Below are 25,944 nucleotides of genomic sequence, written 5' to 3'. Positions count from 1 at the left end.
GACCCTGGCAACATTGTTCCCCGTCTTCCACAACACACACAGTCCCACACAGACACACACACACTGATTCGGACTTGGATGGACAGCGGCGCGATTACATAAATACACCGTTTAATTCATGCAAACACGACAATTGCACCACCAGTTTCATTAATGTAAACACGACAATTGCGCGACCCGTTTAATTCATGGAAACATGACAACTGCGACGCACCGAGGCGCATGGATTCTGTGTGTGTGTGCGTGCGGGGTGACTCTGAATTGGAGTGTTTATGTCAGTCAGCGATGCGATCCGTTGTTATTCAGCCAGGAAAACAATCTAAACATTATATACTAACGTCAGCATCGGGCAGATTAACACACACAAGCGTTATTAGTTGAGTTTTCTTATTGAAGTGCCTCTGAATTGTAACGGTGTGTTTATGTCAGTCAGCGATGCGATCCGTACCAGCACCATATGCACGGACTGGAGAGAGGCAAAGTGTTTCTCTCCCTTCGGCTCATGTAGCCCTCATTGTAACTACAAATATTGTTCCCGAACAAACAATGTGGGGTCACTGCAATCCGCAATCCAAAATAATGTAGCCCTACTATAATGCAGTCAAGGTCCCCCAAAAAATATACTACAGTATGTTCTGCTCCATTCTCTACAGCTTTTGGTTTCCAAAAACAGTAATTTATTGTAAGTAAACAAAAACAGTAAACAGCAGTTTCATGTCTGCTTATTTTCATTTACATTAATTTCCTTTGATGTGAAAATACAACAAATAATAATAATACCCATCCGTTACTACATGTCAAGGGCACAATACTGGAGTGGAGTCTGTCAAATCCCGCTATTTCCTTCTTCCCATTGCGCTGCCCACGGAACTAGGATTCGCCGCCCGAAGGGCGGCGAAATTCTAGTGGTATACATTCTTGGGTTGAGTTGGGGCTCCGAACTAGGAAAAGATTCATGTTAAGGTTAATCTTTTCCTAGTTCGGAGCCCGAATGTGTAACCGTTACACATTTAGAGGGTAGTTTTAGGTGTTGACGTTAGACTGACGTCTTATTTATAATTAGCCAATGAATGACTTTCTTGACCCAGTTCAAACATTCCAGTGTATTGCCCAACCAGCAATACAACCTGAATGTAAACGGAAGTGTATATACATTCATGCAGACCTACACATGGAAATTATGACCTTCACCTGTGTGAAGTGAGTGGTGCAACTCTGTGTGGGGTCCCCGGAAGTTCCAGACCCAGGGTTCCGGCGAGAAATGACAGTTACCGTGTGGTGGTCCCCACTCCCCGGAACATCCAGACCCCCAGGAAAGGGTCCCGGTCCTGTTCCGGCGAGCCGCCCCGCGTCCGAAATGGTTGAGAAATTACAGAGTTATCGTGCTCGGACGTAGTCAGACTCGGACGGACCCAAGCAGGCAGGCAGCCAGGGACGGACCCTCCAGGGACCCAAGGACACACATAGCTCCGTAAGGGAGTGGTTGCACCACTCAATAAAAGTACGCTGGTCTAATGTTCCGGAAAATAGCCGAGCTTGTAGATCTGTTATTAGGCAATTTTTTTGGCTATGTTTGATGCTGTCCTAAAACGCTGATGTCCTCACAAGTACCTGTGTGTGTGTGTGTGTGTGTGTGTGTGTGTGTGTGTGTGTGTGTGTGGCGCCTCTCACCAGGGCTTCTGTTGTCTGACACATTTTCAGACACATTCAGAAGTGACTAATTCTCTTTTATTGAAAATTCTGCAGATGTGACTGCTCGTTACTCTCCACTTCTATAATGAAGACAAAACACACTTGTCATCTCTTTTCATCGTCCATTTTCTCTTTTCTCCCTCAACTGCCTTGCCCTCCTCCCCCTCTGTCCCTCCCTACCACCCCTCTCTCGCCTCCCTCCCTCTCACTCCCCTCATCTCCTCCCTCTCTGTCCCTCCCTACCACCCCTCTCTCGCCTCCCTCCCTCCCTCTCTCTCTCTCTCTCCTCTCATCTCCTCCCTCTCTGTCCCTCCCTACCACCCCTCTCTGGCCACCCTCCCTCTCTCTCTCTCTCCTCTCATCTCCTCCCTCTCTGTCCCTCCCTACCACCCCTCTCTCGCCTCCCTCCCTCCCTCCCTCTCTCTCCTCTCATCTCCTCCCTCTCTGTCCCTCCCTACCACCCCTCTCTCGCCTCCCTCCCTCCCTCTCTCTCCTCTCATCTCCTCCCTCTCTGTCCCTCCCTACCACCCCTCTCTGGCCTCCCTCCCTCTCTCTCTCTCTCTCTCTCTCCTCTCATCTCCTCCCTCTCTGTCCCTCCCTACCACCCCTCTCTGGCCTCCCTCCCTCTCTCTCTCTCCTCTCATCTCCTCCCTCTCTGTCCCTCCCTACCACCCCTCTCTCTCTCCTCCCTCCCTCCCTCCCTCTCTCTCCTCATCTCCTCCCTCTCTGTCCCTCCCTACCACCCCTCTCTGGCCTCCCTCCCTCTCTCTCTCTCCTCATCTCCTCCCTCTCTGTCCCTCCCTACCACCCCTCTCTGGCCTCCCTCCCTCTCTCTCTCTCTCCTCATCTCCTCCCTCTCTGTCCCTCCCTACCACCCCTCTCTCGCCTCCCTCCCTCCCTCTCTCTCCTCTCATCTCCTCCCTCTCTGTCCCTCCCTACCACCCCTCTCTCGCCTCCCTACCACCCCTCTCTCGCCTCCCTACCACCCCTCTCTCGCCTCCCTACCACCCCTCTCTCGCCTCCCTCCCTCTCTCTCCTCTCATCTCCTCCCTCTCTGTCCCTCCCTACCACCCCTCTCTCGCCTCCCTCCCTCCCTCTCTGTCCCTCCCTACCACCCCTCTCTGGCCTCCCTCCCTCTCTCTCTCCTCATCTGTCTCCCTCTTTTCTTTCTCTCCCTCTTTCGGCTCTCCCTGTCTCTGTTGCTCTTTTCATCATACAGTAGTTTGGACCACATGGTGGCGCCTTTGCAACTGGAGCACATGCATTCACACACACACACACACACACACACACACACACACACACACACACACACACACACACACACACACACACGCCCAGTGGATGCGATTGCAGCACTGCAGAGAACTGGGCCGATCAATCTCTCCTACACACTAAACCTCTTTCCCCCCTGAATCACTTCCACACACACACACACACACACACACACACACGTTCGTACACTCGCACTCTTCCACATGCTTTGTCACGGCCGGTGAGACCTATACCTGTCTATAGCATACAGTACATGTAAAGGTCTTGATACAGTACATAATGTGCGTACATTATAGGGATGCACCAATATGGAAATTCTTGGCGATACTGATGGCTGATACTGATACCAATATGTAGTGCTTAGTATTTAGTGTTATTAACCCCTTTTTGTGCCAGGGGAAACAAATAAATATATTAGAAATAACTGTTCCCCCTAGGGTAGATACCCTCACAAAAACATGCAGTAATCCTGGTCTCTAAAACTACCTCCCCCTGGCCAGCCGGGGCACCTGATGGAGGGGAAAGGAACTGGTCGGAATAACGTGTTCCGTCCACGCGCTACGTCCGGCCAGGGAACCCCCCCCCCCCCCCCCCTGTCAGGTGAAAAGAAGCAGCTTGAACTCCTCATGCATAGGAGGCATGAGGTCAGTCCACTGCCCCCCCAGTTTGGCAGAGGAAGTGTAGCGCCCAGGATTACATTAGATAATTGGCACAAAAAACTGGGTTGCAAAATCGTGGGATAAAAATTATAAAAAAATAAATAAAAAAGAACTGTTCAGAATCTACAGCTTGGTATGCTGCAGATACCACACCAAGATAGCCAGTGCAAACCGATATCGGCTACTGTCATCGGTTAATGTCAGCTTTATTTGCCAAATCAACCGATAACGGCAAATATCGTCCGATACCGATATGGGGCCGTTACATCGGTGCATCCCTAGCGTACATGCTGTAATTGGCGTTCATTTTGACCTGGGCTGCACATTACTTTTTTGGGCTGGTTCTCAAGAGGAGCACCTGGAGCACATGTCTCTCTACTCAACGTTACTTTAGCCAGCATGAGATTGCACATGAACCATGCAGCCATGGGCTCCTGAGGCGCTCCAACACGGATGCAATTAATTACTCTCCTAATGGCGCCGAGGAACCATGTTTAACCCATTTAGGCCTGACCTCGAAATTAAAAAAAAATCTTCTAAATCCTCCAGTTTTCTGAAATAAATATTTTCACGGTTTTTCAAAAATAGCAGACCTACAAGCTCGTAGCGCGCCACTCGGTGGGCTTGTAGATCTGCTATTTTTCAATAGCTAAAGCATAACATAATGCTAACACCAAAAGGGGTTCCCGCCCAGAATGGGTTAACACCCCGAGCGGCAAGAACGGAGTTCTCCGTCCTATCAATTAGTAACGCTCGTCACTCAGGACGGAGTTAATAAAAGGATGGAGATTTATTGATATCAAAACCGATCGCATCGCTCCACAGGCTGGGAGCGTCTGTTGCGCAACATTCAATGTTATTTCCGGTTGGGACATCATCGAAAATGCCCCCCCCCCCCCCCCCCCCCCCATGTCCAATTCTATGCAAAGATTATGTTTTAGACGGCCCATCACGGTCCCGTCGCTAGTCGCCTTAGAATTAATCATACCTCCCGTTGTCGATCGCCTCGGAAGTGTTTTGGCTACATCAGCTACTTCAGCTACATCCGGGATAGCGCCTGGTGCGTTGCTAAATGTGCTCCGTTGCTGTTAATCGCTGGGCGCTCTTGATTTAATGGTCCTAAATACCCCTGGGCGTTCTAGGTTTTAATGTAATTCCAAAGTGTGTACAATGTTAAGTGACAGATTTTTTAAACCACGTAGGTTCTTGCTTACTTGGTGTGACTAGTGCTCCGAACAGCTTGTCACGGCCGCTTGGTTACAACCAAATCAGAGCCACTAGTAATGATTAGTCAACACTTTTAATTTCTAAGTCTACTTACATACGTAGATAGACATTTTTGGTACGTGACACCAGATCTCGTAATACGGCTCGCTTCTTTCAGAGTACTGGAAGAAGTAAGCCTGTATACTGGTGCATTACTGGCTGTAATGCTCCGGAATGTTGTCAGGATTCTCAGGAAGTAAATTCCTGTCCCAGCGGCCCCAGCTCTCTGTATGCAAAAGCACACAGACACAGGCGCTTTGATCTGCTGCGCCAGCATCCATTTTGACGAAGCATGCGCACTGGCACACCAGTTATGTGCACGCCTGATTATGACACTGTAGGCTGAAAACGGGGAGTTATTGATCGCTTGGAAGAATGCAGAGCCTCGAGGGATGCGTTTATTTTTTATTTCATAATTCTTGTGGGGCGCTGAATTGATTCATTCAGAGATGTTCATCGTCCCATCACATTTGGAACTGGTTCCAGAAACGTTATATATTTTTTTATCACGTCAGATATGTGGACTTAACGTCTGCTATACATGTCTGATGGGACCACCATGTATTTTGACTACACATTTGTACATTCACAGAGATACAGACCTGTAAGTAACCCACAGGGGTCCCTGGACCTCACTTTTAGAACCACTACAATAATATGTTCTCAACAGGCCTGACAATTACAGCCCGACCCTACTGGGCCCAAACTGAAACATTTCCATAAGGTTAGGCCCGGAAACCCCAAAAAGCCAGAGAACAAAAAACTAGATTGTTACATACCGAGTGAGTGTGTGTGTGAGAGACTTGTATTCACCGAAATGAAGGATTTATGTACTCACACGTTGGCTGTTCACCGTCACCGTCAAGTTCAAGTGCATGGTCAGTTGCCCGAGACGGAGATTGATAAAAAACGACGGAGATTAATGATATCAAAACCGGTCGCATCGCTCCACAGCCTAGGAGCGCTTGTTGCCCAATTCTCAGTGTTGCACAACAGTGACACGTCATCGAAAATGTTCCCTACCTGTTTAGCGGACAACGAAAATCTTAAAACGTTCATAACTCGCGATCTAAATCATCCCGTCTAATTATGAAAAAAGATCCTGTGTTAGACGGCGCTCCGCGGTCCAGTCGCTAGTCGCGATAGATTTATTCTTACCTCCCGTTGTCGATCGACTCTAGAGTGGTTTGGCTATTGTTAGCTGCTACACAGACATTCACAACAACTTCCGGTCCGCCGGTAAAAGTGGTCCGGGCGCTATAAACGATGGGCACATTTGGATTAAATAGGCCCGAGCCCTCAAGGTGTTAACAGCTTTTGTGCTAAAGACGTGTCCACACGTCCTCTCAACAAAATCAGCAGGGTGCTAAGGACGTTGCTGTAATCCATTTTTTTGACAGGGCCGTTGCTAGGCAACGCCTTGTGCAGCGCTCGGCGTCATGTTTCGTGGATGCGTGCAGCCGTTCACTTCCTTGTTTACGGCCCGACAAAACTGTCTATTCTCTCAATCTACGTCGCTGTCCATGGTTTTGATCAGAACGGCAATGTTCTGTCCTCATTTCTGACTTAACCAAGCATCTCGTTTGGAATATAAACACTTCTAGAAAGAGATGAGACATGACAGCAAGCGTGAGGTAGTAATGGAAGATTACATTTTGTATAATCCACACCTTTTCCTTGTCAATCAGATTATGTAACACAGGAAGACTGGCATTTCCGTCACATTCGGGGAAAAAAACCTCTTACCTCTTAACCCATTTTGGGTTAAGGCGGGAACCCCTTGGTGTAATCCTTATGTTATGCTTTAGCTATTGAAAAATAGCAGATCTACAATCTCATAGCGCGCCACCAATTGGCGCGCTACGAGCTTGTAGGTCTGCTATTTTTGAAAAATCGAAGAACGACTGACATAGAAACATAGCTTTTTCAGAAAACTGTCAGGATGTAGAAGACATTTATAGAATCGTTCCCAGGTCAAAATGGGTTAAGACTCCACCTCAGCCCTGGGCACTCCTCTGTGCTTGTAGTACATCTCGTACCTCGCCTCCCAGCACTCCTCCCTGCTCGTAGTCCTTCTTGTCACCTTTTTGATAGATGCTAATTACACTCTGCACTGCTGCAGGTTACTGGCTCCTTACAGGTGATTTAGACCCTCCAGAAAAATGAGCTAAAAGTCTTGATTATGTGGGCTAAAATCCATAATTTTGCGACGAAATATGCAGGTTTTTGTCTTGTGAAATTACGTGAATTTGTGAAATATCATGTGGAAATGGTGCATTTATATAGCGCCTTTATCCAAGGCGCTTTACATAGATTGTGCATCAATTCACCCCTTCACATACACATTCATACACCGATGGCGGCGGAAACCATGCAAGGCACTAGCCAGCACATCGGGAGCAATTAGGGGTTCAGTGTCTTGCTCAAGGACACTTCGCCACTAACTCTGGGGGAGCCCAGGTTCGAACAGGCAACCTTGCGGTTACCATCCAGCCACTCTACCCCTGAGCCACCGCCGCTATGCAGTGAAATATGCAGGTAGTTGCGAAATATGTGGGGAGTTTGTGCGATTACGCACCCTTTTTGAAAATGGTTTGATCCTGAGTCCTGCATAATCTGTACCATTTGGCAGATTATACGGTAAATTATGCAATCGCATTTTTCTGGAGAGTCTAGTTATTGGTAGCCTCGGAAACCCAGACGTTTTTATTTCCAGGGAGAAAGAAAAAAAGTCTGGGGCCGAGTCCACTTCAATTCGGCATAGAGTAGCACAAACGTCGATCACTCTCTGCTGATTTCTGATCGTCTGCACCTTTGTTAAATTGACGCACACCCGTACACACACACACTCCTCTCTGTCGCTCTAATTAATTAGTCTCATGTCGCGCAGCTGCGTCTAGATTCTCCCGGCGGATCCTGCCGGGAGCTGCCTATGCCATAGATGGACCCCAGTCTAGTTATTAGTTACTTACTTACACATGTTTAGCCAGGTTTTACCTGTTACCTGGTTCACTGAAGGTACTACATTGTTCTCTTTGCACTTGACTCTTTTCCCTTGTCATGTCACACCTTTATATCACTCTGGATAAGTGCCGTCTGTTAAATTCCCAACTTGTAATTGTATAACTCTTAGTTTCATCGCTCACCGGAGTGGACTACAAAGGCTCATAGTGCAATTATATTAATTATGTTACATTAACCTGTCACTTTATGTTGCTCTGGATACTGTATGAGTCTCTGCCGAGCACCTACATTATGCAGTGAACCTTCTCGTTGGGTTTGTTAGCGTGTCAATTCAATCTGAGTCTATAACACGGCGACCTCGCTCATTTCAAGGATGCCCAGGTTTGATATCCATCAGGCCACGGAATGCCATTTTATTACACATTTATTATCTATTATCTGGGACCCCAATCTATGGTTACAGACCCCTTAACGGTCCATTTGGACCCTTGGTAGTCCCTGGACCTGACTTTGAGAAACGATGCTTTATCATGTTGTAGAAACAAGAGTTGGAGAGGGAGGCTATTGTACATCTTTTAAGAAAAAAAGTTTTTATTAGTCCAACAACAGAGTTCCTGGAAGGGCGCCTTTTCTATAATAGGATGTCCTTTTCAATTCTTTGTCTTTTTATGGTTCACTCTTCCCCCCCCCCCCCCCCCCCCCCCCCCACTCTTTCTACAGTTTTCTGCTCTTCTTTTTTCTTACCTCTTCTCCTCCATTGCCTCATTGCTCCTCTTCATCACCCCTCTGTGTCATCGTTAGCACAGCGCGTCATTAACAGCATGCCTTGCAGTCTCTCTCTGGTGTGGTTTTATTTCCCTGTGGGGGTGCTGGAGTCACGTTGTTGACCTGCATGGATGCCCTTCCTAGACCCCCCTCTCGCACGCACGCAGCAACGCACGTATGCACATTGTGTGATTGTAACGAGCTCATGAACAAATCTCGCTGCTCCCACCGCCTTCCAACTCAGCCTAACTCATCCTTTTCCTCTGTTAATCCTTCTCTCTCTCTCTCACGCACATGCTCGCTTGCACGCACGCACGCACACACGCACAGACAGACAGACACAGACAGACAGTGTTTTGTGTTTTGCGTTTTGCAGTGTTTTGCAGTGTTGACTTTGCTCAACAGGGTCATGCAGTAGCATGGCCTGTCCTGGCCTGCTAGGGGGGCTTTTAGACTCTTAGGGCAGTATTATGCGTGTCTTAAGTACCAGGTCTTATTACTTAACTTAAGACCTGGAGGCGTGGTCAATGCCCCCCCCCCCTCTCGCACGCACGCAGCAACGCACGTATGCACATTGTGTGATTGTAACGAGCTCATGAACAAATCTCTCCATTTTTCTCTCAGCGTCTTCCCCTCGCTGCTCCCACCGCCTTCCAACTCATCCTTTTCCTCTGTTCATCCTTCTCTCTCGCACGCACGCACGCACGCACGCACGCACGCACGCACGCACGCACGCACGCACGCACGCACGCACGCACGCACGCACGCACGCACAGAGAGACAGACAGAGAGACAGACAGAGACAGACATTTTCCATCTTCTATTTCCTCTTTTTTCTCTCCATCTCTTGCAATACATAAATGTATTTTTCTACTTTGGCATTCCTCACAACTTCCTTATCATTCTTCTGCCTTTAATTGAATACCCCCCCCCCCCCCCCCCCCTTCCATATTTACAGTGAGCTTTCTGCACCACTGTTGTTGCATGCTGGGGGTTGGCGGCGGAACAGAGCGGTGTCTTTTTAAACCACTCCGTTAGCTACTTGAAATCACAAGAGCCCACATGTTGGATGCATTGCTTTGTATTGCTAAATTCTTTGCTGCCATTGTTCCTTCCTTGCACTTCTCTGCTCTGGGCTCATTATTTGTGTGTGTTTAAGCCCATTATACCGGGAAAGCATCGGTGCCATTTTTTTATCTATTAGACTCTAACAGATGCTCTAATAATTGGAGCATCACTTCATGCTGCGATATGAACTTGTACAGTAGATCTGCTGTTTTTGAAAAATTGTGGAACATTTGTGCAAATCTGTGTATATATATATTATATATATGTATATATTGGGGATGTACCGATGAGACATTTTTGGCCGATACCGATATTAATTGGTGGCCAATAACCGATCATTCTGTATTAAAAATATATATATATATTTGGCCATTCTGAAAAAAGGCTTATAAACACTGAATTTCCAAAACGGCAGACAAATATATTTCAATTTTACTTTTTGGGGTATGGTGAACCACACATCCCGTATCTCGTGGGACAGTCCTGAAATTGGATGGACCGTCTGTTCCGCACAAACGGAACAATACCCTGCAAATCAAATCAGAATCGGCGTTTGTTTTTCTTTTTCCGCTGAGTTGCCGCCGATGGGTTCTCCAGATGTGTAGTTCTTTGACTAGTGCAATTGTTAGAAGTGAGGACTGTTATAACACTAAAGCTACTCAACATGAAAACTATGCACGTGCAATATAAAATATGAATGTAAATGTATATTATACCAGTAAGACGCCTGAGGGCGAGAAGCGACCTCTCCCTAATAGGCTAAAAGGTCGCGTGCACTGGCCATATGGAGCGTGTCTTGAGTGTACAGGGTTTGACGAGGTCAGATCAACATAATGGAATGTCAGAACAGGTCAGCTCCATATATGGAGATCTAAGGGTTGCAGTGGGGGAAGTCAGTGTCTTGAGTGTACAGGGTTTGATGAGGGCGCAGGTAGTGCCGGGCCTTAATCTTCGGGCCTGTTGAGAACTCTAGTTTACGCCGGGCGCGGCTGGTGGCTGCACTATTAACTTTGGGGCGGGCCCGTCTACAGTTTAAATGGACAGGTATCAGTCAAAAGGGAGACATCGAAGAGGAAGGATGGATGGGGAAGGAACAGGTTCCGACATATATCCATATACTGATATTGATGACATCAGGGATCTCCATATATGGTCTTAATTGCAACAGCAGGTCTCATTTACTATGACATCTCCATCCCTGATGATGTCACGAGACCTGGGCACCATATATGGGGGCTTTCCCCATGTATGGGGATTTTGAGTGATACACACTGACGGGAAATGCAAATCCATAGTTATCCATCCATAATCCATATTGTCCAGCAATATGAAATTATTAGTCCACCTTGAGAAATCCGAAAACATCACACACACTCACTCACTCACTCACTCACAGACTCACTCACAGACACACACACACACACACACACACACACACACACACACACACACACACACACACACACACACACACACACACACACACACACACACACACACACACACACACACACACACACACAGTGTTGTCCCTAGCTGTGCCTGAGTCTAGCATAAACTAGACGAGCAATAAAATAGAGCGACCGTTGCACGAAGGGCAACATGCGCTGGAGGTGGCACCCGCTGTTGGCATGCATGATGTACTTTGGAAATGTGCTTTTAAAATAATGCAGTGTTGCTATTGTCGTGTTTTGCAGTGTTGACTTTGCTCAACAGGGTCATACAGTAGCATGGCCTGTCCTGGCCTGCTGGGGGGTCTTCTAGACTCTTAGTCGTGGAACTCATTTTGTTTGGTTTGCAACAGAAGAGGAGCCGGCGTTTGCTTCCATGTGGTCTGACGGGAGGAGACTTAACGCATTTTGGGTTGGAAGTGGGAACCCCTTTTGGTGTTTTAAGTAAGTAGCCTTGCCGAGCCATGAGGCCCATAGGGCAGGAGCCTATCTCCTGTTTCTGTAGCGTGAGGCAGCTTGATGTACAAGTACACCCCCTGGACATGACGCTAGTATGTCGCAGGGACTTACCCCCAATCCAACCCTTGATGCTGAGTGTCAAGCAGGGAGGCACTGGGTCCCATTTTTAGAGTCTTTGGTATGACCCGGCCGGGGATTGAACCCCAACCTCCCAGTCTAAGGGCGGACACTCTAACCACAAGGCCACTGAGCTGGTTTTGGTGTTTTAAGCTTTTGAAAAATAGCAGATCTAAAAGCTCATAGCGCGGCACCGAGTGCCGCGATATGAGCTTGTAGATCTGCCATTTTTGAAAAATCGTGAAAATGTGGTGCAAATCTTTGCATGTATATTCTCTGAGAGCGAACGTTTTGAACTCAAATCTTTGCTTCTGGGAGGTCCCTGGAACATATTTTCAGATGGGGGGGGGGGGTCGGAGGCCAATTACATATAATTCTGGGGGTCCTTGACATGAAAATGTTTGAGAACCACTGACATAGAAACATGGGTTTTCCAGAAAACTGTCAAAGTTTTGGAAGGTATTTGTAGAATCGTCCTCGGGTCTAAATGAGTAGCTGTGGCATGTAAACTAAAATTAGCAAGACTGCAATGTTTTCAAATATTTTATTAGAGTTTCAGAAAGGGTGTGCAAAATGTGTACATAACACATTTTGTTGTGTTTTTTGGGGGTAATTACTTGGCCCCGTCTGAACGCTGCATGGTAGTCAGCAGGTTCATAAGCATTTCATTAACCCATTTACGCCTGACGTCGAAATTAAAAAAAATGTCAAAATCCTGACAGTTTTCTGAAAAACCTGTGTTTCTATGTCAGTGGTGCTAAACCTTTTTCATGTATTTGGCCACCGACCCCTTATCTGAAAATATGTAGTTCCAGGGACCCCTCCAGAAGCAAAGATTTGAGTTAAAAACGTTCGCTCTGAAAGAATATATATATTCAAAGATTTGTGCCGCATTTTCACGACTTTTCAAAAATAGCAGACCTACAAGCTCGTAGCGCGCCACTCGGTGGCGCGCTATGAGCTTGTAGATCTGCTATTTTTCAATAGCTAAATTATAACATAATGCTTAAAACACCAAAAGGGGTTCCCGTCCAGAATGGATTAAGTTTTGGTCCAAGGTAATTGGCATGGCTGGAAAAGATGCGAAAAACCCAGAATGAGTCGAGCATTTACCAAAACGATGCCATCGTTTGGATTCACTGCGCATTTTAATGATTTTGTTTGCCCAGAAAAACAACATGGGACAATTCATTGTTGACAGAGTTGAGTGGCCAGTGGATCATTAGGCAGAGGACTGCCGGTTCTACGTGTCGGTGTTCACTTGGAACTATAGAGCGTCGCAGTCCCGCCCCCTGTCATGACGACGCCAGGCCCAGGAAATGATCCCCAATGCATTTTTCCCATAGACATTTCAAAAAGTATTTATTTAAAGACTGTTACGCCGCGGACAAAGCCAACTCGAGTCGTGACAAATCATGACGATAAACACTATTTTGGACCAAACAAATAATTACAAAGAAGAAAAACAACAAAGTGTTGCAACCTGCCGTTTTTTTTCTTCTTTATAATTCTTTGTTCGGCCCAAAAAATTGTGTTTGTTGTCATGATTTGTCACGACAAGAGTTGGCTTTGTACGACACTTAAAAGGTCTTTAAATAAATACTTTTTGAAATGTCTGAGGAAAATGAACGGAGAATAATTTCCTGGGCTCTGGTAGGGGGCGGGACTGCGACGCTCTATTGGACAACACTGACCCATGTTGTAAGGGGCTGTGTACTTTAATACTTCAAGGTCATGAATTGTGGCCTGTTTACTTGCCTACTCAGGCCTTTTTAAATCCCCTAAGGAGCACAGGCCATCGATGGAAGTCCTCCTTCCGCTCCCGTCTTGTTGCCATGACAGCCCTTCTTCCATTGTTCTTTGGTTCATCTCCAGGAGGTTCTAGGTCCCCCCCCCCCCCCCCGTCTTGTGGGTTAAGATGTGTGTGCATGCATGGTTTGTTCCAGCTACGTTTTAAGTCTTAAGAAGAGGTTTGTAGGTTATCTTCCAGGTTTTGGATACTGACCTTCTGTCTGTCTTATAAGAAAATCAATAAGACAGCTGCTATAGCTTCAGAGCACTGCTGCTCGAGTACTTCATAGGAGCAATACAGTGGAAACCTTTGGCTTTAAGGCTTCTTTTGTTGGTGTAAAGTAGGGATGCACCGAATATAGGAAACAGTTGGCCTTCTTCTTCGTGTCTGGCCATCCTCTATATCCCGTCTTTCCAGTGGTTTGGTGCAGGCGAGTGCAGCAGTATTTGGTTGGGCCAGGTCATCTCCAGGTCATCTCAAGTGCATTGTGGAGCAGAGATACATCTCATGATGTGGTCCATTGTTTGTGGTTCGCCACACACTCGGGCGACTGTGGCTCAGGAGGTAGAGCAGGTCGTCCTATGATCCATGGGTCGCCGGTTCGAATCCCGGCTCCTCCTGTCGAAGTGTCCTTGGGCAAGACACTGAACCCCAAATTGCTCCCGATGTGCTGGTTGGTGCCTTGCATGGCTTCCGTCGCCATCGGTGTATGAATGTGTGTGTGAATGGGTGAATGTAATGCACAATCTATGTAAAGCGCCTTGGATAAAGGCGCTATATAAATGCACCATTTACCATTTACCACACACATGCATCAGAAAAAGTTAGTTTCCATCTTTTTCATGGATGCCTTGCAGCGTCCTTCGCCGACCCGCAGACGGTTCAAGCTTTTCCAGACGGCCCAAGATTGGTCATGGCCAGTCGCAAGACAACAGTTGGCTGAAAACCGAATACTGAATATCTGAATATGATTAATATTATACATCTTTTTTCCTACCATTGCTGTCATGGCCGTACCTTAAAGCTACCTGATTTATGGCAAAATAAATGGTTATCGCAAAACTTAACTTGAATAATAATCATCATTATAGGTCAATAATGAACACAAAAAAACAGCTCTTTTGAATGCCTTGAAAAAATCTTCTAAATCCTCCAGTTTTCTGAAATAAATATTTTCACGATTTTTCAAAAATAGCAGACCTACAAGCTCGTAGCGCGCCACTCGGTGGCGCGCTACGAGCTTGTAGATCTGCTATTTTTCAATAGCTAAATCATAACATAATGCTAACACCAAAAGGGGTTCCCGCCCAAAATGGGTTAAGAGACTAGTTGATGCGTGCCAGACAAAGACGCCCACCACAACAAATATTCTCAAAGTTTAGTGTGCGATTCCGACTCGCACAACTGTGCTCAAGAACAGACACACACACACTTTACTGAGCTGGTTCAGCCAATGTCAAGAAACATCTGGGGAGCTGGTGTCACTGTGTGCGTGCGTGTGCACGCTCAAACCTGGATATACACAGCGCACGCACGTGCGTTAAATATGCATGTGCACACACACACACACACACACACACACGCATTAAATATGCATGTGCACACACTTTTTACACTACATATAGAACAAAAACGTAGATACTAAAGCCACAATCCTGGGAATCTGACATGACATTGTGTGTGTGTGTGTGTGTGTGTGTGCGTGCGTGAGCGCACCCGCACCATTTTCTAAGTCTCCAGGGGTTTTCCAGTGTCAGTTGTCATTATCTGTGCCTGTCTGGATGTGTTTGAGCTTCTATTCTGCTTGTAGGACCACTCAGTGTGTTGTGTGTGTGTGTGTGGCAGGCTCTGGGGGGGTACTACCAAGGCCAGATGCAATGTACCACTGCACAAATTAACTGTGACAGCCCCCCCCACCCTCCCTTAACTTTTCTCAATGCCTCTCTCTCTGTCTCTCTCTCCCACACACACATAGACATTCCACCTGTCTCTCGTTCTGTCTGTCTCTGTCTGTGTCTCTCCTGTGATTACATGTCTCTTCGTATTCAGATTGACAGGCTCGTGAGGCTGCGGCGAAATGGGGCCTCATTCCCTTTCTCCTTCCCCTCTTTGTCTCACTGTCCTTTCTTGCTTTCTTTCCTTCGTCTTTTAACTCCTTTTCGCTCCGTCTCTCTCCCTCTATTTTCTTCCTCTCCTCCGCTCTGCTCCCTCCTCCCCTCTCCAGTGTTGCTGCTGTGGTGTATTTTCAGATGTGAGTTATTTTGAGCTAGGGAGTTGGAGTCAGCTTTTCTTTCCACCCCTCTCTCTCGCTCCCTTTATCTCTCTCTCTCTCTCTCTCTCTCCCTCTCTCTCGCTCTCTCTCCCTCTCTCTCTCTCTCTCTCTCTCTCTCTCTCTCCCCCCCCCCCCCCCCCCCGCTCTCTCTCTGCAGCAGGAGGAGCACAATACAAACACAAGTGTGGAGAGATGTCAGTGGTACACAATGACTCACCCATACGCCCACACTGTGTGTGTGTGTGTGTGTGTGTGTGTGTGTGTGTGTGAGAGGGGGTGTGTGTGTGTCTCTTATGTCGACCACTTGCCTCTGAACCCCCTAGGGGTCAGTGTGAGTGTGTGTGTGTTTGTGCATTTTCATGTAGTTTGTAGGATTTAAGGACCGCACTGACAGAACCCTATACTAGATGGGTCAACTTCCTGTCCTTACATAAGGTAGCACACAGTATCCGTCATTCTGTGTGTGTGCGTGTGTGGGTTGCTGTGTGTGTGTGTGTGGGGGTGTGTGTGTGTGGGTGGATGGGTGTCGTAGAAATGTTAGCCTTGCGCCACATCTTTTCGCTCTAATTTGTCTCTCCGCACCCGGTCTCTGTTTCACCCCCCCCCCCCCCCCCCCCCCCCCTCCACATCACGACGCTAAGCAGTGACACCCTTAATGGTGGTTTGTGTTTAAACACTGGATTCTCAAGGAAAGCACAGACTGTATTAAGCACATTTGTATACTCTTTGGACTTGAATATTATTCGATGGAAAAAAGGTGACACTGATGTTTGCGTGAAACGTTTGCTGCACTTTTACACTTGGAGTACTTTTTTTGATGATCACATTGACTTACTGTACCATGCTGTACCATGCTGATTGGCTAAAATAACCAATTCATTAAGTTTTGGATTACGGCTTTTCACCTGCATTTGGTACATTTTATTCAGGTGTGAAAGGCTCATAATCTTTAATAGTTACTATCAGACCAGCTCAGTGGCCTTGTGGTTAGAGTGTCCGCCCTGAGACTGGGAGGTCGGGGTTCAATCCCCGGCCGGGTCATACCAAAGACTCTAAAAATGGGACCCAGTGCCTCCCTGCTTGACACTCAGCATCAAGGGTTGGATTTGGGGGTAAGTCCCTGCGACATACTAGCGTCATGTCCAGGGGGTGTACTTGTACATCAAGCTGCCTCACGCTACAGAAACAGGAGATAGGCTCCTGCCCTATGGGCCTCCTGGCTCGGCAAGGCTACTTACTTACTTATCAGAAGGTTCTCTTTGTTAAAGTAGTGAACTCGGTACCTTTTTAATATTTAGTGCAGCCTCAGTGGAAATCACTGGTTTCATTCTAGAGGCAGTATAGAGACCAGGATTACTGCAGGTTTTTGCGAGGCTATACCTACGTACCCTAGGGGAGAACATGCAAACGAAATGCCCTTTCGCCAACCCCACCTTGGGTATGGGCGCTGATGACACGGAGGAGAGAACATGGCCCCATCGCCCACAGTGTCCCCAGCGGTCATCGAACCCAGGGCCTTCTAGCTGTGAGGCGACAGGGCATATTGGTGTCCTTAGCAGCATATACAAATATGTAACGATACGGTACAACATGCAAAAAATTGCCCCGATATATATATATATATATATATATATATATATATAGACCAATTATTTGTTTACAAACATTGGGACTGGGCGCACAGGTGACTGTTTCATGTAATCAATTCCCAACAGATCTCCAAACCTGTTGTTTTGGGGAGCGCTGGTTTCAGTCCATTCAACCTCCTCTTGTGAGTTGGCTAGTGAGGTGCACCCTAGGAGACATTTATACTTCAAAGCCCAACAGTATTGCGCACAGAGAACAGCTGATATACAAGCTCACATCGCATCGCAGATGCGACTGTTGTGAGCGTAGAGGTCTGCGTGCGCGACACCATCGCGGGACGAAGCATAAATTATACTTGATGGACTGCAGGTGCGCGTGCAGCCGTGCACAAATAGGCTCTGCTGCCGTGTTCATGAGCGCACCTCCCGTTCTTATGACAGCGACTGGAGGTGTGGTTTTGAGGACAACTGTTTTGAATTGCTATTATTGTTCAAACACAACAGAAACCAAGGATTATATATTTCAAGGGCGAGAGATCACAATAAAAATCCTAATCATTCTTCCTCCACACTGGGAGAAAAACAGCATCTGAAAGTTTGATGGGGCATTTTTTACACGTGAGTGCAGTCAGAACTTTTCCATTGCATCTTATAAGAGGTGGTGTTCTTCTGCTGCCTTTATGAGCACGCATGCTGTTTCTTATCAGTGTGACGTAGTCTGATAAGGCGTCTATATTGGTCAAGCGGATATGGCGGATCAAGCCATCGCCTTTGTTGTTCAATACCCCAACGAAGATACCTATTCTGTCCATAAGTGTTCTTTTCTCCTCTGTCACTCTCCATCGCTCTCTGTCTCCTCTGTTTGGTGTTTGCTGTGTGTTTGCTGTGCGTGCCAGCAGCATGGCCGGAGCCTGGCATGGTGCTTTGACCTCACATCTTGGGGGAGTCACACACCCCATGGCACATCGCATGCACCATTGGCTGGGTGAGGTTGACCAGAGGGCAGCACTGTTGAATGCCACCAGGCATTGGCTGAAAGTTGGTCAAAATAGCAAGGACTAAACTCTTTATGTGCATGTTGTTGTTTTTCGCAGGGAAATTGTTTCATTTTGGCGTTTTCAATTTTTCAAAGACTTGAAAGTTAATCTATCACACTGTTGGAGTATTCATTCAATGGTTCTCAATGCATAATAGCAACTGCAGTCTGTTTGGAGAAGGACCATTATTATACAGCTCCATCTCAATTGGATTATGAATATTTTGTAAAAGTTCATTTTCTTCTGAAATATAATTAAAAAAGTGTAACTTTCATATTATTCTCAATTCATTGTGCATAAAGTGAAGTATTTAAAACCTTTTTTTTGTTTTAATCTGGATGATTATGGCGTACAGCTCATGAAAATCAAAAAAATCCTATCTCAATGAATTAGAATATTTTACGAGACCACTAAAAAAATGATTTTTTTTATTTTAAATGAGAAATGTCGACCATCTGTATGCATCCAAGTATGCAGTTAATACTTGGTCTGGGCTACTTTTGAACACATTATTTCATCAATGGAGGTGATCAGCCTGTGGCACTGTTGAGGTGTAATGGAAGCCCAGGTTTGCTTTGATAACTAATAATTAATTTGTATTCAGTCTCATACCTTCCTCTTGACAATACAACCTAGATTCTCTGTGGTGTTCAGGTCAGGCCAGTTGGCTGCTCAGTTAAGCACAGTAATGCCATGGTCAGTACACCAGTTACTAGTAGTTTTGGATCTGTGGGCAGGTGCCAAATCGAGCTGGAAAGGAAAATTAGCATCTCCCTGAAGCTCTGGTCAGGCTCGGCCAGTGGGCCTAATGAGGCCAACTCCTTTCACCTGGGCCAGGCTCTGCCAGTGGGCCTAATGAGGCCAACTCCTTTCACCTGTGCAATTTCCAGCCTCTGCCACAGCCAATTGAGACTCAACCAATCAGGCTCTGCCAGTGGGCACATACACAGATCTCCATGTGGGACACCGGCTGACAGTTAAAACGGGTGCTATGACAACGTATATCATTAGGTTCCCAAGTTGCATCGTTCACAAGTAGGCCAGTGGTCTACTGCGACGGGCACGTACAGGTCTAGTGTAGTCTAAAAAGATGGCTGTGTTGAAACCATTAAGTTTTCAGTCAGTGGATCAACACCAGCAGATAACAAGGCCTAAATCATCACTGTGTTTTGTCATGTCCAGAGTCTCAACACAACCGTCTATTATATTTGACAGCACTGTGTGCCTCCGTACATTGACAAGCTTTATGTTGACGCTGATTTCCCTTTTCCAGCAGCACTTGGCACCTGCCCACAGAGCCAAAACTACACACTGATGATTAATCTGCAGCGGTTCGATTAATTAATTTGTGATTGTGATGGTGGCACTATCCTTTTTGCTGGTGTTCTGTCCAGAAACCTCCAAGTGTGGTGTGTCTGTAGAAGCGGGCTATTACAGTTGGAGGCCATCGATATTGTCCTTTTCTTTTTGCTGAGGTTTGCGTGATCTGCGCAAAACCCCTTTTGGTGTTTTAAACATTATGTTATAATTTAGCTATTGAAAAATAGCAGCTCTACAAGCTCAGCGCGCCACTGTGTAGGTCTGCTATTTTTGAAAAATCGTGAAAATATTTATTTTAGAAAACTGGAGGATTTAGAAGGATTTTTTTAAATTTTGAGGTCAGGCCTAAATGGGTCAAATGATAAGGGACAATATCGGTAGCACCCAACTGTATGCCAGTTGAGACACAAGAAGTGGAGAGATGGGGAATGGAGGTCAGCGAGAGGACATGCCTGTACATGCAAGTCATGACGGGAGTCAGATTTGAACTCTTGTCGTTGTGACTCACAAGGAGCATGTGCTTCGCTACTTTTCAAAAAGTGAACCTTTCATATTATTCTCAATTCATTGTGCATAAAGTGAAGTATTTAAAACCTTTACATCTTGATGCTTATAGCGTACAGCTCATGAAAATCAAAAAAATCCTATTAATGAATTAGAATATTTTACAAGGTTCGCACTATCCTTTTTGTTGGTGTTCTGTCCAGAAACCTCGAAGTGTGGTATGTCTGTAGAAGCGGGCTATTATGCCAGTTGAGACACAAGAAGTCGAGGGATGGGGAATGGAGGTCAGCGAGAGGACATACCTGTACATTTGAACTCTTGTCGTTGTGACTCACAAGGAGCTTGTGCTTCGCTACTTTTCAACATAATGTACCATTCCTATTTTGGGCACTGTACATGTCGAGACATGCCTCTGCTAGCCTTGGAAACCCAGACGTTTTTATTTCCAGGGAGAAAGAAAAAAAGTCTGGGTCTGAGTCCACTTCAATTCGGCATAGAGTAGCGCAAACGTCCATCACTCTCTGCTGATTTCTGATCGTCTGCACCTTTGTTAAAGGAGCATTCAGTGATTTGGGTGATTTGGAAAACCACCCAGTCCGCCCCGGTAACAAAATGTGCACATGCACGCTCTACAGTGGGGGGAAGTGCAACAGGCCAACAGCATGTGCACCAAGGCCCGCCCCCACTCGATCATGATTGGAGGAAGGCCCCACTCATCCTGATTGGATGAAGGTTTGGCCACCCGCCACCAAAACTGAAACTAGGGTTTTTTGACCCCAGGGGCTCACTGGGGACAGGGAGGAACTCCTTATATGGTCAGCACACTCTAGTAGGGAGGATTATCCAGAAAAAAATAAAAAATAAGTGATATTTGAATTAAGTCAAATCACTGAATGCCCCTTTAAATTGACACACACACGCACACATATACACACACACACTCCTCTCTGTCGCTCTAATTAATTAGTCTCATGTCCAGCAGCTGCGCATAGTTTCTGCCGGCGGATCCTGCCGGGAGCTGCCTATATGCCATAAAAAGCATAGGTGAGTTCCAGGCTATGCCTCTGCAAGCGGCTTGGCATCCAAAAGAAGGGTCCGTCCGTGTGTGTATCTGTACGTAAGTGTTAGATTTTTGGAAACATTTCCAACTATAATGATGGTAGTCAAACAAAGGGTCACGCTGAAATGTCCCCAAATTCGAACTTGACGATGCGTCATATTGAAGACTGACGACAGTCTTCAATATGACGCATCGTCAAGTTCGCACAGAGGTCATACATAGTTCATCTGAGATCCACCCAATCTTTTTTTTTTTTCTTTTTTAATGTCATGAGCTTGAAATGCAAGCTTGCATTTTTTGCTCCAGTATGCATCTCCATAATACGAAGAAGTATAAAATAGGGCCTAAGTGGTTTGTGCACTGGCTGAGCCACCAGGCGCCTGACATGTTGTTATGGCTTAACCCGTTCTGACCTGAGATCAGATTCTAAACATGTCTTCTACATCCTGACAGTTTTCTGAAAAAGCTATGTTTCTATGTCAGTCGTTCTTCGATTTTTCAAAAATAGCAGACCTACAAGCTCGTAGCGCGCCAAAATAGCAGACCTACAAGCTCGTAGCGCGCCACTAGCGCTATGAGCTTGTAGATCTTCGATTTTTCAAAAATAGCTGATCTGCTATTTTTCAATAGCTAAAGCATAACATAATGCTAACACCAAAAGGGGTTCCCGCCCAAAATGGGTTAAATGGTTCCTCTGGATCTGTTCTAAGCAACACCATCATTAGAGGCACACGCACACTCGCTGCGCCTAAGTGGAGGACAAGGTAACAAATAGCCGCTTTATAGCGAGTCATATCTTTTTTATTTTTTGTGCCGTTGCCTCAGGCAATGCAGGCCCTCCGTCCCTCTACACTACGCATTTTAATGTCGGTGCGTTATTGAGTGAGGTTATTATGCATGCAGTCGTAAACGCTGCCCATTTGTCTATGGGTTGTCGGCATACTGTATAATAAAACGGCAACAAAAAAAAAACAATCTTTGCCTAGAACAAATGCACGCACACACACACGGTCACGCTCGCAGACAGATCTGAAAGTCCCCCCCAAAAAACCAAAACACCACCAACGCTACGCTCAAGACAATGCGTCGTTTGTAGAACAACTTTCTGATATTTTGTTTGCGGGCAAACTGTCTTTTAAACCATTTTGGGCGGGAACCCCTTTTGGTGTTAGCATTATGTTATGCTTTAGCTTTTGAAAAATAGCAGATCTACAAGCTATGAGCTTGTAGGTCTGCTATTTTTTGAAAAATCGAAGAACGACATAGAAACATAGCTTTTTCAGAAAACTGTCAGGATGTAGAAGACATGTTTAGAATCTGATCTCGGGTCAAAATGGGTTAAAGTGAACGCGTATGCTGGCACTGGGAACTGGAGTTTATGCTAACAGCTAGCCACAATATTATTGAGTTAATAACACTCACTAGTCAAATAGTTAAGATGTAAGTAAATGTAGAGGACAAATTTAACATATGTGCATATTATTGTGTGACTAATAATACCCCCAACAACTAAAGGGTGACTAAATGACACACACACACACACACACACACACACACACACACCCACTGAACACACACACACCCACTGAACACACACTGATTAGTGTCAGAGCAAAATGTTCTTTTTAAAAGAACATGGCCTTATATCCTTGCTACAGCCACCATTACTATTCATGAAGGAATTCCAGTGAATGTCACGCCTGTTTTGGAGTCCTTATTATCTCTGCCTGGTTGTGTATTACCACTGAAAGCTGTCAACGTTTTAATCAAAGATGGGGAAAATGAAATAAAAAAATGCTACAATAGTCACATCATTAGCATTGTGTCGCACATCAAGTAAAGGGAAGTATTGCTTATTGCTCTATTTGACAAGGGCAACGCAGAACCTTACATAACTTAAATCTTTCCAGAAGTGAAGTTCTGTCACAGCTTTTTGTTTTACTTCCCATTACAACCTGAAGCATTCAGTGATTTGAGTGATTTGGAAAACCACCCAGTCCGCCCCGGTAATAAAATGTGCACATGCACGCTCTACAGTGGGGGGAAGTGCAACAGGCCAACAACATGTGCACCCCCACTCGATCATGATTGGAGGAAGGCCCCTCTCATCCTGATTGGATGAAGGCTTTGCCACCCGCCACCAAAACTGAAACTAGGGTTTTTTGACCCCAGGGGCTCACTGGGGACAGGGAGGAACTCCTTATATGGTCAGCACACTCTATAGTAGGGAGGATTATCCAGAAAAAAAGAAAAAATAAGTGATATTTAGATTAAGTCAAATCACTGAATATACCTTAAGGGTGAGGTCTTCATAAACCTAATTAAAAAAACACTCTGCGGGGCACGGTGGCACAGTTGGTAGTGCTGTCGCCTCACAGCTAGAAGGTCCTGGGTTCGATTCCCGCTGGGGACGCTGTGGGTGCTGGCGGCGTGTTTCCTCCTCCGCGTCATCAATGCCCATACCCGAGGCGGGGTTGGCGAAAGGGCCTTTCTGTGTGGAGTTTGCATGTTCTCCCCGTGTCCCCTAGGGTAGTTACCCTCACAAAGAACATTCAGTAATCCTGGTCTCTAAACTGCCTCCCCCTGGCCAGCCGGGGCGCCTGATGGAGGGGAAAGGAACTGGTTGGAATAACGTGTTCCTTCCACGCGCTACGTCCAACCAGGGAAACTCCCCCTGTCAGGTGTAAAGGAGCAACTTGGACACTCAGGCATGAAGGAAGCATGAGTTCAAGTCCGTTGCTCTCCCCATGTCCCCCATATATGGGGACTAGGTTGGCGGAGGGTGTGTAGAGAGCCCAGGATCACATTAGATAATTGACACAGGGGTGAAAAATGGGTTACAAAATTGTGGGATAAAAATGATATTAAAAAAAGAAAACACTCTGCAAAATAACTTTCAGCAGAGATATTTGCTGTAGATGAGCTGGAAACTAGGAACTTATGTGGTACTGGCCAGCCCAAACTTGTGCAATTTATTTTTTAGCCTAGCAGTCTTATATGACTTAAGTGGTCTATGACATATCTATGGCGCATGACTCCAAACTTGGGCAAGCCTGGCTTTTGATTGCCAATTTAAGTTAAAATATGTCAAAGTATAAAACTTGAAAAACGACAGCAAAAAAAAAGTTTGAGATTTTCTCCGGACATACAGTAGGCACAGACGCAGCTAAATTAGGGGACCCAGTACCCATGGAGGACAGTAAATTAGGTTTAAGTTATAAGTCCGGGGGGGACGTTTGTGGGAGAAGAAAATACTTTCCGGACCAGAGTAATTCAATATCCAAATATCGCAGATGCCAAATTCATGATAGTTTTGCGGGATTGGTACAGAGAAGGAAGAATGTGAGAAGGAAACTTTGTTGACAAAGTTCTGCACATTTAAGGTGCACATTGCTGCATTTTTTTTAGATTTTGATGGCAGCATTTTTCCACCGTTTTTCCGAAATATGCGTCCAGTCTGCAAGGACCTTGGTAACACAATGTATAGTCAAGTCACACATCAAAGAGGAGTTAACCCATTTAGATCTGAGGATGATGAATGTCTTCTAAATCCTAAAAGTTTTCTGAAACCTATGTATGTATGTCAACGACCCCAGAAATCTTATGAAATTAGCTGCCGACCCCCATCTGAAAATGTTGTTCCAGGGACCTCTCCCCAGAAGCAAAGATTTGAGTTAAAAACGTTCACTCTGAAAGAATATATATTCACAGCCACATTTTCACAAGTTTTCAAAAATAGCAGACCTACAAGCTCATAGCGCGGCACCGAGTGCCGCACTATGAGCTTGTAGATCTGCTATTTTTCAACAGCTAAAGCATAACATAATGCTTAACTGTAGAAACAAAAAAACAAAACACGTTGTGTGGAGGGGGACTTTGAATCAATGTTTAATGTCCTTTTAATTGAGACTTTGTCTTGTACAAAAGCCAACATCGTTGCATCCCTTGTGTTGCTGTAACTCAGTGCTCAAGAGCCATTGTGAAATATTGGGCATTTCTTTCCAGTCAATGATCTTCAATCGATTGTTGGCTATTCTAAAGCCCTACAGTATGTGACTGACCTTTTTAAAAACCTTTGTTTTTAACCATTTAAACCCTGGACATGGGGCCTCAGGAGCTCTAAGATTCGTCCACTCCTTTTTGCTCTCTATGCCAAATCTTTTTACTAGCGTTTGTGAGCTTGTAGATGAGCAAATATTAAACAAATATAAACCATATATTCGCCACAGAATAGGGACACTATGGTTAAACAATGGCGCCCCTCCCTTCCAAAACTGTTTTAGTTGGACCACAATCGGCCTGGCATTTTAAGGATTATATTGGTAATCGATTAAGCTGTGGATTTTCTTCGGTCTGGGACTGATTTATTAATTAATAATTATTTGATTAAACGTTAACACCTCTAGACTACAATACCATTATGCTCAATTCATAAACCAAAGAGGAAAAAGCGGAACTGCAAGACTGGCTCAGTTGCAATTTCTCATATTTTATTGAGAACACTGGCGCGTTTCGGCAACAGCCTTCTTAAGAGCAGATTAAAAATGATACTAAGAGATACGTCCCTTTTAAAGCCAACATTTGATCATCCCCAGCTGTGTAGTCGGCGAGGTCCTTACTTTACAATCAATTTCACAGCATCACAGTCAAATGACAG

At 45.7% G+C, this 25,944-nt stretch overlaps 1 protein-coding gene across 1 annotated transcript in view; it reads left to right on the top strand.

Moving 5' to 3' along the window:
* The window catches only part of snd1 (staphylococcal nuclease and tudor domain containing 1), a 361,345-nt gene that overhangs the window by 42,295 nt on the left and 293,106 nt on the right, over positions 1-25,944 (top strand). The window lies entirely within an intron of this gene.

This window comes from Electrona antarctica, assembly GCF_951216825.1.
Source record: "Electrona antarctica genome assembly, chromosome: 23".
In the NCBI taxonomy this organism is placed as follows: Eukaryota; Metazoa; Chordata; class Actinopteri; order Myctophiformes; family Myctophidae; genus Electrona; species Electrona antarctica.
Note: the sequence above shows the minus strand (reverse complement) of the source record. Positions and strands in the feature narration are given on the sequence as shown.